General features: G+C 43.6%; 1 pseudogene; it reads left to right on the top strand.

Annotated features, from left to right (window-relative positions):
• LOC100434312 (olfactory receptor 7E24-like) overlaps positions 1-19,274 on the top strand; it is a 35,718-nt pseudogene extending 16,444 nt beyond the window's left edge.

Here is a 19,274-nt window from a genome sequence, read left to right as displayed (position 1 = left end):
GGTACTAGTTGTTCCTTTCCATGTTTAGTGCTTCCTTCAGGAGCTCTTTTAGGGCAGGCTTGGTGGTGACAAAATCTCTCAGCATTTGCTTGTCTGTAAAGGATTTTATTTCTCCTTCACCTATGAATCTTAGTTTGCCTGGATATGAAATTCTGGGTTGAAAATTCTTTTCTTTAAGAATGTTGAATATTGGCCCCCCACTCCCTTCTGGCTTGTAGAGTTTCTGCCGAGAAATCAGCAGTTAGTCTGATGGGCTTCCCTTTGTGGGTAACACGACCTTTCTCTCTGGCTGCCCTTAACATTTTTTCCTTCATTTCAACATTGGTGAATCTGACAATTATTTGTCTTGGAGTTGCTTTTCTCGAGGAGTATCTTTGTGGCGTTCTCTGTATTTCCTGAATTTGAATGTTGGCCTGCCTTGCTAGATTGGGGAATTTCTCCTGGATAATATCCTGAAGAGTGTTTTCCAACTTGGTTCCATTCTCCCCATCACTTTCAGGTACACCAATCAGACGTAGATTTGGTCTTTTCACATAGTCCCATATTTCTTGGAGGCTTTGTTCATTTCTTTTTATTCTTTTTTCTCTAAACTTCTCTTCTCGCTTCATTTCATTCATTTCATCTTCCATCACTGATGTCCTTTCTTCTAGTTGATCAAATTGGCTACTGAGGCTTGTGCATTCGTCACGTAGTTCTTGTGCTGTGGTTTTCAGCTCCATCAGGTCCTTTAAGGACTTCTCTGCATTGGTTATTCTAGTTAACCATTTGTCTAATTTTTTTTCAAGGTTTTTAACTTCTTTGCCATGGGTTCGAACTTCCTCCTTTAGCTCGGAGTAGTTTGATCATCTGAAGGCTTCTTCTCTCAACTCGTCAAAGTCATTCTCTGTCCAGCTTTATTCCATTGCTGGTGAGGAGCTGTGTTCCTTTGGAGGAGGAGAGGCACTCTGATTTTTAGAGTTTCCAGTTTTTCTGCTCTGTTTTTTCCCCATCTTTGTGGTTTTTTCTACCTTTGGTCTTTGATAATGGTGACGTACAGATGGGGTTTTGGTGTGGATGTCTTTTCTGTTTGTTAGTTTTCCTTCTAACAGTCAGGACCCTCAGCTGCAGGTCTGTTGGAGTTTGCTGGAGGTCCACTCCAGACCCTGTTTGCCTGGGTATCAGCAGCAGAGGCTGCAGAACAGCGGATGTTGGTGAACCGCAAATGTTGCTGCCTGATCGTTCCTCTGGAAGTTTTGTCTCAGAGGAGTACCCGGCCGTGTGAGGTGTCAGTCTGCCCCTACTCGGGGGTGCCTCCCAGTTAGGCTACTCGGGGGTCAGGGACCCACTTGAAGAGGCAGTCAGTCCATTCTCAGATCTCCAGCTGCATGCTGGGAGAATCACCACTCTCTTCAAAGCTGTCAGACAGGGACATTTAAGTCTGCAGAGATTTCTGCTGCCTTTTGTTTGGTTATGCCCTGCCCCTAGAGGTGGAATCTACAGAAGCAGGCAGGCCTCTTGATGCTGCAGTGGGCTCCACCCAGTTCAAGCTTCCAGGCTGCTTTGTTTACCTACTCAAGCCTCGGCAATGGCGGGCGCCCTGGCTGCCTCCTTGCAGTTTGTTCTCAGACTGCTGTGCTAGCAATGAGCAAGGCTCCGTGGGCGTAGGACCCTCAGAGCCAGGCGCGGGATATAATCTCCTGGTGTGCCGTTTGCTAAGACCATTGGAAAAGCACAGTATTAGGGTGGGAGTGACCCAATTTTCCAGGTGCCGTCTGTCACCCCTTTCTTTGACTAGGAAAGGGAATTCCCTGACCCCTTGTGCTTCCCAGGTAAGATGATGCCTCGCCCTGCTTCGGCTCATGCTTGGTGCGCTGCACCCACTGTCCTACACCTACTGTCTGACCCTCTCCAGTGAGATGAACCCGGTACCTCAGTTGGAAATGCAGAAATCACCCATCTTCTGCGTCACTCACGCTGGGAGCTGTAGACTGGAGCTGTTCCTATTCGGCCATCTTGGCTCCACCCCCGGGAAAGTGTTTCTTTACAGAAAAATGCCAACTAATGAATGAAGACAGAATGATAGCATTAGAAAATCACTATCTAACAAGTACCCTACAATAAGTACTTCTGGCAAGAATCATCACTGGATGTTGAAACATTGGGTAAAAGGTTGTTGGAGGACAGGATTTTCCACACAGCCTCTAGATAGCATCCTGTTTACAAAGAGAAAAATGTACCTTTATAATGAAGAAATGTAGGGGATACCCCTGAACCAAATGAGAATCAAATATCACCCCCAGTAATAGGACAAACTGATATCACATGCCTCCTGACAAGATGATGCACTGAAGACACATCACATATGTAATATGTCTGCAAAAATGTCTAACCTATATCTGATCATGATGAAAAAATCAGAGAAATCTATTCTTGTTTTTCTTTTTTTTTTTTTTGATATGGAGTCTCACTTCGTTGCTCAGGCTGGAGTGCAATGGCGTGATCTTGACTTACTGCAATCTCCGCCTCCCGGGTTCAAGCAATTCTCCTGCCTGCCTCAGCCTCCCGAGTAGCTGGGACTACAGGTGCTTCCCACCACGCCCAGCTAATTTTTATATTTTTAGTAGAGACAGGGTTTCACCATGTTGGCCAGGCTGGTCTCAAATTCCTGACCTCATGTGATCCACCTGCCTCGGCTTCACAAAGTGGTGAGATTACAGGCATGAGCCACCATGCCTGGCCCAGACAAGTCTATTCTTTAGAGACATTCTACCAAAGAAAAAAAAATTTTATATATATATGTTTTTATATATACATATATGTATATATATGTTTTTATATACATATATGTATATATATGTTTTTATATACATATATGTATATATATGTTTATATATACATATATGTATATATATGTTTATATATACATATATGTATATATATGTTTATATATACATATATATGTATATATATGTTTATATATACATATATATGTATATATATGTTTATATATACATATATATGTATATATATGTTTATATATACATATATATATGTTTATATATACATATATATATGTTTATATATACATATATGTATATATATGTTTATATATGTATATATATGTTTATATATACATATATATTATATATATGTTTATATATACATATATATATGTTTATATATACATATATATATGTATATATATGGCTGGCTGGGTGCAGTGGCTCATGCCTGTAATCCTAGCACTTTGGGAGGCTGAAGTAGGCTAATCATGAGGTCAGGAGTTCAAGACCAGCCTGGCCAACATGGTGAAACCCTGTCTCTACTAAAAATACAAAAATTAGCCAGACATGGTGGCACTCACCTGTAATCCCAGCTACTTGGGAGGCTGAGGTAGGAGAATCGCTTGAACCTGGGAGGCAGAGGTTGCTGTGAGCCAAGATCGCGCCACTGCACTCCAGCCTGGGCAACAGAGCAAGACTCCATCTCAAAAAAAAAAAAAAAAAAAGGGCCTGAGCTGGACAGGCAGAGCAAAATGGCAGAATAGAAGGCTCCACCGATTATCCGATCATCGTCTCCCAACCCACAAGGCCGCTAATTAAACAACTATATATACAGAAAAAACACCTTCACAAGAACCAAAAATCAGGTGAGCCCCATAGTACCTGGTTTTATCTCGGTATCACAGAAAGAAGCACGGAAGAGATAGAAAAAACAGTCTTGAACCACCAATGCCACCCCTCCCCGACCCCTGGCAGCTACAGCCTGGTACGGAGAGTGTCTGTGGGCACTGAGGGAGGAAAAGCACAGCAAGTATGAGGCACTGAATGCACTGCTGTCTTGTTACAGCAGAAAGGAAAACTGGACCAAACTCAGTTGCTGCCCATCCATGGAGGGAGCATTTAAACCAGCCCTAGCCACAGGGGAATTATTGATCCCAGTGGTCAGAACTTGAGTTCTTGCAAACCTGGCCACTTAAGGCTACTGTGCTCTGGGTCTCTAAGTAAACTTGAAAGGCAGTCTAGGCTGTAAGGACTGAAACTCTAGGTGAGTCTTAGGGCTGAACAGAACTGGGCTGAGATTCAGGGGCCACATGACCTACTGAGACACCAGCTGGGGTGGCTAAGAGAGTGCTGGCATCACCCCTATCCTAACCCAGGTGGCACAGCTCATGGCTCCACAAGAGACCTCTTCCTTCTACTTGATGAAAGGAGAGGGAAGAGTAGAGAGGACTTTGTCTTGCATCTTGGATACCAGCTCAGCCACAGCATGCTAGGACACCAGTCAGTGTTGTGAGGCTCCCGTTACAGGTCCTAGCTCCCAGACATTTTTAGACATACCCTGAGCCAGAAGGGAACGAGTTGCCTTGAAGGGAAGGACTTAGTGCTGGCAACAGTCATCACCTACTAAATGAAGAGTGCTTGGGCTCTGAATAACCAGCAGAGATACCCAGGTACTACATGGAGGGCCTTGGGTGAGCCTCAGAGACTTGACTTGCTGGCTTCAGGTAAGATTCAGCACATTACCAGCTGTGGGGGCTACAAGGCAAAACTCTTCTGCTTGAGAAAAGCAGAGGGAAAAGTAAAGAGGAATTTGTTTTGCACCTTAGGTAACCAGCTCAGCCACAGTGGGGTAGAGCACCAAGCAGGCTCTTGAGGTCCCTGATTCTGGGACTTGACTCTTGGATGGCATTTTTGGATCTGCCCTGGGCCAGAGGGGTGCCTACTGCCCTGAAGGGTGAGTTCCAAGCTAGGCAGCATTCCACCACAAGCATTCACCATGGGCCTTAAGGGAACATGAGCCGTAATCTGGCAGTACTCCCCATGGCCTGCAGTGGTGGTTGCTACAGGGTAAGGCTACTCTGCCTTTGGAAAGGGGAGGGAAGAGTGGGAAGGACTGTAGTCTTGCGGTTTGAGTGCCAGCTCAGCAGCAGTACAATAGAACACCAGGTAGACTTCTCAGGTTTTTGACTCTAGTCCCTGACTCCCAGACCGCACCTCTGGACCCACCCAGGGCCTGGGGGAACTCAGTGCGCTGAAGGGAGGGACAGAAGCCTTGCTGGCTTTGCCACCTGCTGATTGAAGAGCCCCAGGGCCTAGGCTGTAGCCAGGGAGTGGTTACAGCAGGCCTTGGGCAAGACCCAGTGCTATGTCAGCTTCAGGTCTGACCCAGGACAGTCATATTAGTAGTGGCCAGAGGGGTGCTTGTGTCACTCCACCCCCAGCTTTAGGTGGCTCAGAATACAGAGAGACTCTGTTTGTGAGAAAGTAAGAGAAGAAAACAAAAGTCTCTGTCTGGTAATCCAGAGAATTCTCCCAGATCTTGTCCAAAACCATCAAGACAGTACCTCTACAAGTCTGTAAGAACTACAGTGTTACCGGGCTAGGGGTGCCCCCCTAAAGCAAATACAGCTTGGATTACAACACTCCAGTCCTTTCATATATATGGAAAGCCTTCCCAAGAAAGATGAGAAACAAGCCCTGACAGTGAAGATGACGATAAATACCTAACTCCTCAATGCCCAGATACCCAAGAACATCTACTAGCATCAGCACCATCCAGAAAAACATTACCTCACCAAATGATTTAAATAAGTTACCAGGGACCAATCCTTAAGAAACAGAGATGTGACGTTTCAGACAGAATTCAAAATAGTGAGGAAACTCAGAGAAATTCAACATAACAAAGAGAAGGAATTCAGAATTTTACCAGATACATTTAACAAAAAGATTGAATTTAAAAGAATGAAGCAGAAATTCTGGAGCTGAAAAAAGCAGTTCACATACTGAAGAATGCATCAGAGTCCTTTAATAGCAGAGGTGATCATTGCAGAAGAAAGAATTACTGACCTTGAAGACAGACTATTTGAAAATATAGTCAGAGGAGACAAAAGAAAAAATAATAAAAAAAAAAGAAGCACACCTACAAGATCTAGAAAATAGCATCAAAAGGGCAAATCTAAGAGTTATTGGCCTTAAAGCAGAAGTAGAGAAAGAGATAGACGTAAAAAATTTATTCAAGGCCAGGCGCAGTGGCTCATGCCTATAATCCCAGAACTTTGGGAGGCCAAGGCGGGCAAGGTCAGGAGATCGAGACCATTCTGTCTAACACGGTGAAGCCCCCGTCTCTACTAAAAATACAAAAAATTAGCTGGGCATGGTGGCGGGCACCTGTACTCCCAGCTACTCAGGAGGCTGAGGCAGGAGAATGGTGTGAACCTGGGAGGCGGAGCTTGCAGTGAGCCAAGATGGCACCACTGCACTCCAGCCTGGGGGCAAAGGGAGACTCCATCCCCCCCCAAAAAAAACAGTTTATTCAAAGGGATAGTAACAGAACTTCCCAAACCTGGAGAAAGATATCAATATCGGCCTGGCGCGGTGCCTCACACCTGTAATCCCAGCACTTTGGGAGGCCGAGGCGGGTGAATTACGAGGTCAGGAGTTCGAGAACAGCCTGACCAACATAGTGAAACGCTGTCTGTACTAAAAATACAAAAATTAGCTGGGCGTGGTGGCATGCGCCTGTAATTCCAGTTACTCAGGAGGCTGAGACAGGCGAATAGCAGAGGTTGTAGTGAGCCAAGATTGCACCACTGTACTCCAGCCTGGGCAACAGAGTGACAGAGTGAGAGTCTGTCAAAAAAAAAAAAAAAAAAGAAAAGAAATATATCAATACCAAAGTAAAAGAAGGTTATAGGACACCAAGCATATTTAACCCAAAGAAGACTACCTCAAAGCATTTCATAGTCAAATTCCCAAAGATCAAGGATAAAGGATCCTAAAAGCAGTAAGAGAAAAGAAACAAATAACATACAAGAGAGGTCTTATCCATCTGGCAGGAGACTTTGCAGTGGAAACCTTACAGGCCAGGAGAGAGTGGCATGACATATTTAAAGTGCTAAAGGAAAAAAACTTTTACCCTAGAATAGTATATCTGGTGAAATTATCCTTCAAACATAAAGGAGAAATAAAGACTCTCAAACAAAAGCTAAAGGATTTCATCAACACCAGACCTATTCTACAAGAAATGTTAAAGGGAGTACTTCAATCAGAAAGAAAATTATGTTAATGATCAACAAGTAATCACCTGAAGCTACAAAACTCACTGGTAATAGTAAGCACACAGAAAAACACAGAATATTACAACTGTAACTGTGATGTATAAACTTCTCTTTTCCTTAATAGACTAAATGATGAAACAATTAAAAAAAAAAAAACTGGCTGGGCCCGGTGGCTCACGCCTGTAACCCCAGCACTTTGGGAGCCCGAGGCCGATGTATCACCTGAGGTCAGGAGTTCGAGACCAGCCTCAACATGGAGAAACCCTGTCTCTACTAAAAATACAAAATTAGCCGGGCATGGTGGTGCATGCCTGTAATCTGTAATCCCAGCTACTCGGGAGGCTAAGGCAGGAGAATTGCTTGAACCTGGGAGGCGGAGGTTGCAGTGAACCAAGATAGCGCCATTGCACTCCAGTCTGGCAACAAGAGCGAAACTCCATCTCAAAAAAAAAAAAACAAAAACAACTATAACAACTTTCCAAGACACAGACAGTACAATAAGATATATATTAGAAACAACAAAAAGTTAAAAAGCAGGAAGACAAAGTTAAGGCATACAGTTTTTTATTAGTTTCCTTTTTGCATATTTGTTTGTTTAGGTAAACAGTATTATGTTGTTATCAGGTTAAAATAATGGGTTACAAGATAGCATTTGCAAGCCTCATGGTGACTTCAAACCAAAAAACATACAGTGGATCCACAAAAAATACAAAGTAATAAACAAAATCATATCACCAGAGAAAATCACCTTCACTAAAGGAAGACAGGAAGGTAAGAAGGAAGAGAAGACCACCAATCAGAAAACAAATAACAAAATGGCAGGAGTAAGTCCTTACTTATCAGTAATAACATTGAATGTAAGTGGACTCAACTCTCCAATCAAAAGACAAAGAGTGGCTGAATGGATGAGAAGAGAAAACCCATTGTTCTGTTACCTACAAGACAGGGGGTGGACACCCCCTGCGATATGGAGAGTAACATCACCCCTCTCTACCCCCCTGGATATTATGAACCACATCGCAGGGGGGTAGACACCCCTGTGATATGGAGAGTAATATCACCCCTCTCCCTGCCTGAATATTATGAACCACATCGCAGGAGGGTGGACACACAGTATATTAATGATATTTCCAGTAATATTATCTTTCCCATTGAACATTATGAACAATATCACAGAGGGGTGTACACCTCCTGCGATATTGAAGGTAATATCATCCTCTCCCCCACTGCATATTGGGAACAATATCACAGGGGTGTGTATTCCCCCTTTGAAATTGGGAGTAATATCATATTTGCCTTCCAGATATTAAGAACAATATCACGAGGGTATGTACACTTTTATGATATTGGGAGTAATATCATTCTCTCTACCCCTGGATATTAGCAGCAATATCACAGGGGGATGTACATTTCCTGTGATATTGAGGGTAGTATTATTGTCTCCCCTCTGGATATTAAAAACAATACCACAAGGGACGTCAAACCACCTGCCAGATTTGGGGTGATGTTAACCTCTCCTCCCCTGGATATTAGAAACAGTAACACAGGGGTAATGTACACCCACTGCGATATTGGGAGTAATATCATCCTTTTTTCCCCTGGATATTAGGAACAATACCACAGGGTGGTGTAGAACCCATGCGATATTGAAAGTAATATTATCCTCTCCCCCTTTGGATATTAGAATCAATATTACAGGTGGGTTATACACGACCAGCAATATTGGAAGTAATATTATCCTCTTCCCTCCTTGATATTAGCAACAATGTCAGAGGGGGTGTGTACAATCCTTGTGATATTTGGAGTAATATCACCGTCTCGCACAACCCCTGTGATATTTGGAGTAATGTCATCCTCTCACCCCATGGATATGAGAAACAATATCACAGGGGAGATGTACACCCCATATGATATTGGGAGTAATAACATTCTTCCCCACCCTGTATATTAGGAACAATATCACAGGGTGAATGTACACCTGCTCTGCTATTGGGACTTATTCTCTTCCCCCCTAGATATTACGAACAATATCACCGGGGGTGGGGGTGTGCACTTTCTGTGATATTGGAGTAATAGCATCTTTTTGCCCTCTGGATATTAGGAACAATATCACAAACGTGGTGTACAGCCACTGTGATATTGGGAGTAATATCATCCTTCCCCCCCTTAATATTAGGAACAAAATCACAGGGGTTTGTACACCTACTGCGATATTGGGAGTAATATCTTCAACTCTCCCCCTGGATATTAGAAACAATATCACAGTGTAGGTGTACACTTTCTGCGATGTTGGGAGTAATATCAGCCTCTTCCCCTTTGGATATTAGAAACAATATCAGAGAGGGGGTGTACTCTGCCTTCGATATTGGGAGTAACATCATCGTCTCCTGCAATGGATATTAGAAACAATATCACAGGAAGTCTGTACACCGTCTGCGGTATAGAAAGTAATATCATTCCCTCCCCACCCCCAGGATATTAGGAACTAAATCACAGGGAGGGTGTACACTCCCTGCAATATTGTGAGTAATATCATCTTCTTCTTCCTTGGATTTTAGGAACAAGATCACAGGGTGGGTGTACACTTCTTTGCGACACAGGGAGTAATATCCTCTTCCCCCCTATATATTAGGAACAATATCACAGGGCGCATGTATAGCCCCTGCGACATTTGCTGTAATATCATCCTCTCTCCCATAGATATTAGGAGAAATATAACCGGGGGTGTGTACACCCCTGCGATATTGGGAGTTAGTATCATCCTCTTCCCCCTTGGATATTAGGAACAATACCACAGGTGGGGTGTACTGCCTCTGCGATATTGGGAGTAATATCATCCTTTCCTCCGCTGGATATTAGGAAGAGTATCAGAGAGGGAACGTGTACATTCCCTGCGATATGCAATGTAATATTATTCTCTCCCTCCCTGGGTATTGAGAACAATATTACAGGAGGGGTGTACACCCTCTGTGATATTGGGAGTCATATCATCATCCTCTTTTGCTCTGGATATTAGGAACAATATCATAGGGTTTTGTACACCCCCTACGATATTGGGAGTAATATCATCCTCTCGCCCTCTGGATATTAGGAAGAGTATCACAGGGGTGTGTACACCCCCTGCAATATTGCGAGTAATATCATCCTCTCCTCCCCCGGATGTTAAAAACAAAATCACAGGGCTTGTACACTTGCTGCGATATTGGGAGTCATATCTTTCTCTCTCCCCCTGGATATTAGGAGCAATATCACAGGGGTGGTTTACATCCTGTGCGATATTGGGAGTAACATCATCCTCTCTCCCCCTGGATATTAGGAACAACATCACGGGGGGAGGGTGTACACCCCCTGAAATGTTATGAGTAGTATCTTCCTCTCCCCCACCCTTGATATTGAGAGTAATATCATCCTCTCGCCCTCTGGATATTAGGAACAATATCACGGCGGGGGGGGAGGGGGGCGGTGTACACCCGCGCGATATTGAAAGTAATATCATCCTCTCCCCCATGGTTTTTAGAAACAAAATCACAGGGGGTTGTACACCTGGTACGATATTGGTAGTAATATCTTTCTCTCTCTCCCTGGATATTGCGAATAACATTACAGGGGGGCTGTACACCACCTGCAATATTGGGAGTAACATGATTCTTTGCCCACCTGGATGTTAGGAACAATATCATGGTGCGGGGGACGTGGAAAACCCCGGCTATTTTGAAAGTAATGTCAGCCGGTCTCCCTTTGGATATTAAAAATGATGTCACAGAAGGAGTATACTCTTTCTGCAATATAGGGAGTAGTATCATCCTCTTCTTCCCTGGATACTATGAACAATATTACAGGAGGGGTGTACACCTTCTGCAATATTGGGAGTAATATTATCCTCTCCCGCCCTGAATATTTGGAAAAAATCACAGGGGGGTGTACACCCCTGCGATATTGGGAGTAATATCATCCTCTCCACCCGGGAAATTACTAACAAGATAACAGGGGGAGTGTACACCCCCTGCGATATTGGGAGTAATGTCATCCTCCCCAAACCTGGATGACATGGATGAAATTGGAAATCATCATTCTCAGTAAACTATCGCAAGAACAAAAAACCAAACACCGCATATTCTCACTCATAGGTGGGAATTGAACAATGAGAACATATGGACACAGGAAGGGGAACATCACACTTCGGGGACTGTTGTGGGGTGGGGGGAGGGGGGAGGGATAGCACTGGGAGATATACCTAATGCTAGATGACGAGTTGGTGGGTGCAGCGCACCAGCATGGCACATCTATACATATGTAACTTACCTGCACATTGCGCACATGTACCATAAAACCTAAAGTATAATAATAATAATAATAATAATTTTTAAAAAGCACCAGAAAAAAAAAAAAAAGATCACAGAGGGGGTGTACACACCCTGCGATATCGGAAGTAATATGATCCTCTCTCCCCCTAGATATTAGGAAAAATATCACAGTGCGGGTGTACATTACCTACACTGTTGGGAGTAATATCATTCTTTTCCTCTCTGGGTATTAGGAACAGTATCACAGGGGTGGTGTACATTTCCTTCGATATTGGGAGTAATATCATCCTCTCCCCGTTTGGATATTAGGAACAATATCCCGGGGGGGTGTCCACCCTCTGCAATACTGGGAGTAATATCATCCTCTGTTTCCATGGATATTAGACACAATACCACAAAAAGGTGTACAGCCCCTGCGATATTGGGAGTAATATTATACTCTCCTTCCCTGGATATTAGAAGCAGTATCATAGGGGGTGAACACCCCCTGTGATAATGGGAGTAATATTTTCTCTTTCACAGGACATTAGGAACAATATCACAGGGGGTGTTTACACCCCCTGCGATATTGGAGGTAATATCATCCTCTACCTCCCGGAATAATACCAACAATATCACAGGGGTGGTGTACACCCCCTGTGATATTAAGAGTAATATCATTCTCTCTACCCCTGGATATTAAGAACAATATCACGGCGGGGGGGTTGTACATCCCCAGTGATATTAGGAATAATGTCATCCTCTCCTTCCCTGGAAATTAGGAACAATATCACAGGGGGGTGTACACCTTCTTTGATATTGGAAGCAATATCTTCCTCTTCCCCGCTGGATATTAGAGAAAATATCACACATGGTGTACACCCACTGTGATATTAGGAAGAATATTACAGGGTGTACACCCACTCTGACTTTAGGAGAAACATCTCCCTAAAATAATACAAAAATATCACAGGGTATACAGTAATATCTCCCTAGGATATTACAAATAGTATCACAAGGTGTACACCCACTGTGAGATTAGGAGTAATATCTCCCTAGGATATTACAAATAATATCACAGGGTGTACATCCACTGTGATAATAGGAGTAATACCTCCCTAGGATATTACAAATAATATCACAGGCTGTATACCCACTATGATTACAAATCCCATAGTCCTGGGATTACAGACATGAGCAACCGTGCCCACCCATGCTGTGTCTTTATCTGTTGTCTGTTGTTGTTTGTTTTTGAGCCCAGAAATAACTTCTCACCTATATGTTCAAATGATTTTTAACATGACTGCCAAGAAAGTTCATTGGTGGAAAAGCAGCCTTTTCAATAAATGGTGTTGGAGAAACTTGATTTCCACGTGCAGAAGAATGAAGGTGGACCCTATGTCACACCAGGTGTAAAAATTAACACAAACTGGATGAAAGACCTAACCCCAAGAGCTAAAACTATAATATGCCTAAAAGAAAACATCGGCCAAACTTTTATGACATCAGAGTGGGCAGTTCTTTCTGGGATATGACACCAAAAGCATAGGCAACAAAAGAAAATTAGATTCGTTGGATTACATCTAAATGAGAAACACTTTTGTGCATCAAAAAACACTGTGAACTGAGTGAAAAGATAACCCATGGATTAGGAAAAATATTTGCAAATCATATATCTGAAAAGAGGCTGATATCCATAATATATAAAGAATAGCTAGAACTAAATAACAAGAAACCCAAGGCATCCCATTAACAATGGTCAGAAGACTTGAGTAGACATGTCCCTAAAGAAGGTATACCAATGGCCACTAAGCATATAAAATGATGTTCAAAATCACTAATCATAGGGAAGTGCAAATCAAACCAATAATGTGATACCGCACATTAGGATGGATATGAAAAACAAACAAGCAATGGTGAGACGAGAGGGAAGTAGGAATGCTCAAACATGATCAGAGGGAACATAAAACTGTGCAGGAAGAGGGAAAATAGCATGGAGTGTACTTGAAAAATTAGAAAGAGAATTATCAGATGATCCCGCAGTTGCATTTGTGGGTACCTACCATCTAGAATTAGAAGCCAGGAGTGGAAGAGATATTTGTACACCCATATTCATAGCAGCGTCATTCACAACAGCCAAAATGTGGAAGCAACCCAAGGGACCATGGACAGACTAATGAAAAAGCGCACTGCAGTTCATTCATACAATGGAAGGCTATTCAGCCTTAAAAAGGCAGGCACTTCCGGCCAGTGCAGTGGCTGACGCCTGTAATCCCAGCATCTTGAGAGGCCAAGGTGGGCGGATCACCTGAGGTCAGGAGTTCAAGACCAGCCTGGCCATGATGGTGAAACCCTGTCTCTATTGAAAATGCAAAAAATTAGCAGAGCATGGTGGTATGTGCCTGTAGTCCCAGCTACTCGGGAGGCTGAGGCACAAGAATCGCTTGAACCCGGGAGGCAGAGGTTGCAGTGAACCCAGACTGTGCCACTGCACTCCAGCCTTGGCGACAGAGTGAGACTCCATCAAAAAAAAAAAAAAAGAAAGAAAAAAACAGGCACTTCTGACACAGGCTGCAACACGGATGAACCTTGAAGACATTATCATCAGTGAAATAAATAAATCACTAAAGGATAAACACAACTGGGCTCAGTGGCTCACACCTGTAATCCCAGCACTTTGGGAGGCTGAGGCGGGCAGATCACTTGAGGTCAGGAGTTTGAGACCAGCCTGGCCAATATGGCGAAAACTCGTCTCTACTAAAAATACAAAAATTAGCTGGGCGTGGTAGCCCAGGCCTGTAATCCCAGCTACTCAGGAGACTGAGACACGAGAATTGCTTGAACCCAGGATGTGGAAGTTGCAGTGAGCTGAGATCGCGCCACTGCATTCCAGCCTGGGCGACAGAGAAAGACTTTGTCTCAAAAAAAAAAAAAAAAATTAAACACAGTATGATTCCACTTACATCAAGTCTCTAGAGTAGTTAAACTCATAGAATTGCAAAATAGAATGGTGGCCCCCAGGGGTGCAGGAGAGAGAGGAATGGAGAGTTTGGTTAATGAGTCCAATGTCCATTTTGAAAGATAAAAATGTTCTGGAGATGAGGGAAGTGATGGTTGCTAAACAATGTGAATGTACTTAATGTCATTAAACTGTAAACTTAAAAATAGTGGAAATTGTAAATGTTTATACTGGCCATTCTAAATGAAATAATATATATTTATAATTTTTAATATTTATACATGGTATATTTTACCATAATAAAAGATGAAAATTAAAGCAGTTCGATCTTTAAAAAGAAAAGAAAGAAGCGAATAATACACACAAGCTTTCTCCTGATTAGAGGAAGAGTCCCAAAAGCTTCTAGGGACATTCACTTTTCTCTTCTTCTTGCTGCATTATTATGAGGAAATCCTTAGAGATTGGGGAATTTGGGTGAATTTGGATAATGAGGACCTCTATGCCTTGAGCCCCCAAGGCCATAGAATAGTTAAGTACTCAGTCTGTGCCTCCAGCCCTGCAGTGTGAGGTTCCAGTCCAGTGGGCTCCACACCCATCACGTGCATCAGGAGACTCATGTCTGACCCTGTCTTCTTGCCAGTCTTGAGGGCAGAGTCTGAGCCTCCATCATGCACCACACAGGGAGGACAGTGGACCTGTTCTCCGTGGTCATGGCCCAGCAGAGGGGAAGCACAGTTCAGTGAGTGCTGAGGGACGATCAGGAGCCTTGTTTTGTTTCCCCATCCTCAGGACAAACAGGAGAGTGCGGTGGGCAGATGGGAAGAGACCAATGTGCAAACTGTCAGCTCAGCAGACTGTGGAGTTTCTGTTCTTGGTTGTGGTGGGGGTCTCAGAAATCTTATTCAAAATTTTGCTTTCCTCCCACACTGGTTGTCCTTTTCATGGACATCTCACCCATGATAGCAGCAAATGAGTCCCTCTAAACTATTCCCTAAGCATAACAAAAAGATTATGAAGGTGATGAGGAGGATAAAGAGGACGATGACAGACACCATGGCATCATGAACCCTTACTGGGGGCTTCCTAAATGCCAGGCGCTGAGCTCTGTGGTCTATGCAGCTTCTTTGATTTCATCTGTGTGGTCTTCTCCCAGTTATTAGTGCACATTAAATTATTATTATACAGACTAGAAAAGGAGCAATGCATTTTCATATAAGTTGTACCAGATCATGAAGTCGAAAAGAGTGAAGTCCCATTTGAACCAGGCAGTCTAAGTCCAGACACATGGCATTTGGCCAGTCCTCCCTGCATCCAACCCGCCCTCTCAAATCCTTGTCACTCAGGCAGATGCCCTTGCTCACTGTGCCCTTCCCTTTGGGGGTTCCTGGTAGACCACAGCTAGATCAGTGGGTGCCACATTCACTGTGTCAAGTATAGAAAGGGCAGCCGAGATCACATCAAAGATTCCATAAAGAATTGGCACAGGATCATTCGGGACGCATCTCTCCCTTGCCCCTGTTCCTGGCTTTCCTTACAGCTCTCGACTTCTTCAAAGGAATCATAAATTCAGAGTTTGGCTTCCATTCCTATTGAGGAAGCTGGAATCTGTTTCAAAATGCTCCTCAGATGTGCCTGTGGTTAAGACCTCTGAGCTCTGCTTAAAACTTTTTGAAGCTGGGCACGGTGGCTCACGCCTGTAATCCCAGCACTTTGGGAGGTTGAGGCAGGCGAATCACAAGGTCAGGAGTTCGAGACCAGCCTGGCCAACATGGTGAAACCCTGTCTCTACTAAAAATACAAAAAAATTAACCGGGCGTAGCAGCAGGCTCCTGTAATCTTAGCTACTTGGGAGGCTGAGGCAGGAGAATAACTTGAACCTGGGATGCAGAGGTTACAGTGAGCCGAGATCACTCCACTGCACTCCAGCCTGGGCAACAAAGCAAGACTCCATCTCAAAAAAAAAAAAAAAAAAAAAAAACTTCTTGAGAGTTGGAAGACCATGACGTTTAGTACCTGGGACTTAGAGACTGGTCATTAATTTTGAATACCACCTTTTCTGCTTATCTGTATGGCAAGGGGTGAGATGTCCATCCTCTGAGACTCAGCACTCTCATCTGAGTTGATTTCTAGTTGATCCAATGGAAGTGAGCAATGATTAAACTGATCGTGGGTGCCCGCTGCATGATCTCTGTGTGATGGATGCATAAAGTAAAGGCAAAGTGAATTTTAGATACATTCGTTAATATTTTAAGCTTCATCTCTATGCAATTCAATGGAAATATCCCCTGACCTGAAGTTCTGGTTTCCCTGCATTCCAGACAGGACATTTTATTTTGTCCTTATCTAAGTAAGTACTGAGTATTGTGAGAGGAACAAGTGAGTCTCTTTTGTTTCTGATTCCCCAGAGCCTATATCTTGCTTGGCACACAGGAGTTAGCAAAAGTAAAAATCTATGTTAATTATTGAATAGACCCTTCCTTGGTTCACAAAAATTGGCTGTGATCAGTGTGACTTCGACATGCTTGATTCCTTTTTTTTTTTTTTTTGAGACAGAGTTTTACTCTTGTTGCCCAGGCTGGAGTGCAGTGGCATGATCTCGGCTCACTGTAGCCTCTGCCTCCCGGGTTCAAGCCATTCTCCTGCCTCAGCCTCCCAAGTAGCTGGGACTACAGGCACGCGCCACCACGCCTGGCGAATTTTTTGTGTTTTTAGTCGAGGCGGGTTTTCACCATGTTGGCCAGGATGGTCTTGATCTCTGGACCTCATGATCCACCCTCCTCGGCCTCCCAAAGTGCTGGGATTACAGGCGTGAGCCACCGCGTCCGGCCAAACTTTCTTATGAAAACTCTAAGTCCAGGTGGGGGGAGCGGGGAGGGATAGCATTAGGAGATATACCTAATATAAACGATGAGTTAATGGGTGCCGCATACCAACATGGCACATGTATACCTATGTAACAAACCTGCACATTGTGCACATGTACCCTAGAACTTAAAGTATAATTAAAAAAAAAAAGAAAGAAAAAGAGAAAGAAAACTCTAAGTCCGCCTAAGCTAAGGACAGGAGTTATGTCTTACATGAATTTTTAAACAAGATCCACCTATTTGAGTAAGTAATTACTCTTTTGAAGGAGGAAAGTCAGAAAACATAATGATCACTAGACCATAACTGGCATGTGGAAATATTTTCTGCTTATGAACTATCAACTTTAATTTCATTTTTAGATGGCATGGTCTCAGCTGTTATGCAGTGTTTATAGATGTTCTAAATCAAGGGAATTTGTGGCATTCTATTAGAATAAAATAAAATATTTGAGTTCTTAATTTCCTTTAATTAGGATAAACTTTTTCTTAAAGTGAAGAGAATGTTTTTATTACATGTTTTTCTTCTGAAAAGATAGACTGTATTTTCTAGCAATTACGAATTTGTTATATATGATGATCTGGTTCTCGGAACATTCTGGAATCTAGTGTCTCTAAGGCAGGTGTGTACAGCAAGAAGTGAATAACACAAAAATCAATGATGAAAGAATAATAAGACAATTGAGTTTGTCACAACTGCAAAATATTGCTGAGTGTGGATTGCTCTGAAATCTGAAAACATTACTTGTGAATTGCTTATATCCAAAATGCACACACAGTGCTGGGTGTTGGTGTGCTTGTTTCCAATTTTTCAACCCTCTTTTCTAGGCCAAAGGTGTCCAAACTATACAGACCCACAGAATCTAACAGATGTCTCAATATTCCTCGTCCTAGAACTCTCAGAGGATCCAGAACTACAGCCGGTCCTCGCTGGGCTGTTCCTGTCCATGTGCCTGGTCATGGTGCTGGGGAACCTGCTCATCATCCTAGCCGTCAGCCCGGACTCCCACCTCCACACCCCCATGTACTTCTTCCTCTCCAACCTGTCCTTGCCTGACATCGGTTTCACCTCCACCACGGTCCCCAAGATGATTGTGGACATCCAATCTCACAACAGAGTCATCTCCTATGCGGGCTGCCTGACTCAGATGTCTCTTTTTGCCGTTTTTGGAGGCATGGAAGAAAGACACGCTCCTGAGTGTGATGGTCCTCTGACCGGTTTGTAGCGATCTGTCACCCTCTATATTATTCAGCCATCATGAACCCATGTTTCTGTGGCTTTCTAGTTCTGTTGTCTTGTTTTCTCAGTCTTTTAGACTCCCAGCTGCACAATTTGATTGCCTTGCAAATTACCTGCTTCAAGGATGTGGAAATTCCTAATTTCTTCTTTGACCCTTCTCAACTCCCCCACCTTGCGTGTTGTGACAGCTTCACCAATAACATAGTCATGTATTTCCCTGCTGCCATATTTGGTTTTCTTCCCACCTCGGGGATCCTTTTCTCTTACTATAAAATTGTTTCCTCCATTCTGAGAGTTTCATCATCAGGTGGGAACTATGAAGCCTTCTCCACCTGTGGGTCTTACCTGTCAGTTGTTTGCTTATTTTATGGAACAGGCGTTGGAGGGTACCTCAGTTCAGATGTGTCGTCTTCCCCCAGAAAGGGTGCAGTGGCCTCAGTGATGTACACGGTGGTCACCCCCATGCTGAACCCCTTCATCTATGAGAAACAGGGATATTAAAAGTGTCCTGCGGCGGCCGCACGGCAGAACAGTCTAATCTCAATATCTTATTATCTGTGCCATTCCTTTTGTAGTGTGGGTTAAAAAAGGCAGCAAGATCTGGCCGGGCGCGGTGGCTCATGCCTGTAATCCCAGCACTTTGGGAGGCCGAGGCGGGTGGATCACCTGAAGTCGGGAGTTCAAGACCAGCCTGACCAGCATGGAGAAACCCTATCTCTACTAAAAATACAAAATTAGCCAGGCGTGGTGGCACATGCCTGTAATCCCAGCTACTAGGGAGGCTGAGGCAGGATAATCGCTTGAACCTGGGAGGTGGAGGTTGCGGTGAGCCGAGATCACGCCATTGCACTCCAGCCTGGGCAACAAGAGCAAAACTCTGTCTCAAAAAAAA

Source organism: Pongo abelii, chromosome 9, assembly GCF_028885655.2.
Source record: "Pongo abelii isolate AG06213 chromosome 9, NHGRI_mPonAbe1-v2.0_pri, whole genome shotgun sequence".
Taxonomy (NCBI): domain Eukaryota; kingdom Metazoa; phylum Chordata; class Mammalia; order Primates; family Hominidae; genus Pongo; species Pongo abelii.
The sequence above is the reverse complement of the archived record's forward strand: the minus strand, read 5'-3'. Positions and strand labels throughout refer to the sequence as shown.